This window comes from Macrobrachium rosenbergii, chromosome 43, assembly GCF_040412425.1.
Source record: "Macrobrachium rosenbergii isolate ZJJX-2024 chromosome 43, ASM4041242v1, whole genome shotgun sequence".
Taxonomy (NCBI): domain Eukaryota; kingdom Metazoa; phylum Arthropoda; class Malacostraca; order Decapoda; family Palaemonidae; genus Macrobrachium; species Macrobrachium rosenbergii.
Genome location: NC_089783.1, coordinates 7,346,782 through 7,347,741, shown reverse-complemented (window position 1 = coordinate 7,347,741; position 960 = coordinate 7,346,782). Strand labels below are relative to the sequence as shown.

The following is a 960-nucleotide window of genomic DNA, read 5'->3' as shown; positions in this document are numbered from 1 at the left end:
TATAAAGTTACAGTGGGTAACCAAATCTAAAGTAATTATTCTTTTGCAAGTGTTTAAATCACTTTGCGTCCTGTTAACGAAAATTGTCCCAATGTGTTATTAAAAGTAATGTCTCAGCTTCATAAAACCCTTAGGAGTAAAGTTCATTGCAAGGCAGAATGTAGAGTAACGTAAAGCATTTGCCGCTCATTCTTGAATATCGATGTACACACCGAAGGAGGTATGTACATCATCTTGTATGGGGAGGTATTATGATTAGCAAGAATTCGCTAGCAAATTACCTCCCCCTCCTTTGTTGTTGTTGGTTGTTCATTTACTGCCAGCCGGCCGATCGATAGACCATCTGTCTATCGACTTAAAAACAAGGGTTAAAAGATTAAAGGCGCTCCCATTTTTGATAAAGATCTTTCCTTCGAGGCAAAAGTAATCTGGCTTGGGCGTTTCTCCTACAGGCCAAAACCTCCCCTGCGGGCAGCAGGTGCAATGAGTCAAAGCATCTGTGATGCATCCCCTGTCCCATAGGAGGGGATAAAAGGCAAAAGCCAAGGTCTCAGCACACACACGCTGGGCTGGAAGATATGGAGTGAACTTGTGAAGACGTCCTCAACACCTGGCCCCATCGATGCCCTTGCATCCTAACCACGTGGCCCCTTTCAAAGTATACTTCTCCTCGTGCCCTTCGACCGTATGCCTCGAGCCCACACGCCATTGCTTGGAGTTTCGAGGAGTCCCCATCGCCTTGCCGCTTTACGGAAGCCCTTGCATCTCACCACGTGGAAGAAACTCGTCCTCGGAAATCGCAAGTCATCCACGGACCGCCTTCTACACGCCCTCGGAAAATCTGCTAAGGTAAAGTGCCCTGGAAAAGCCCCATTTCAGTCACGCTTTTGTCTCGTAATATTTTCTTAAAGAGAAAGCCAGAAATCTCCCTTGTCTAATGTCCGTGCACCTCTTGCATCG

General features: G+C 46.5%; 1 long non-coding RNA gene across 1 annotated transcript in view; it reads left to right on the top strand.

Moving 5' to 3' along the window:
- The first annotated feature begins 575 nt into the window (after positions 1-575).
- LOC136828480 (uncharacterized) overlaps positions 576-960 on the top strand; it is a 616-nt gene continuing 231 nt past the window's right edge. The window contains exon 1 of the long non-coding RNA XR_010850055.1: positions 576-849. This is a non-coding gene — a long non-coding RNA (uncharacterized lncRNA). The remainder of the gene's footprint in view (positions 850-960) is intronic.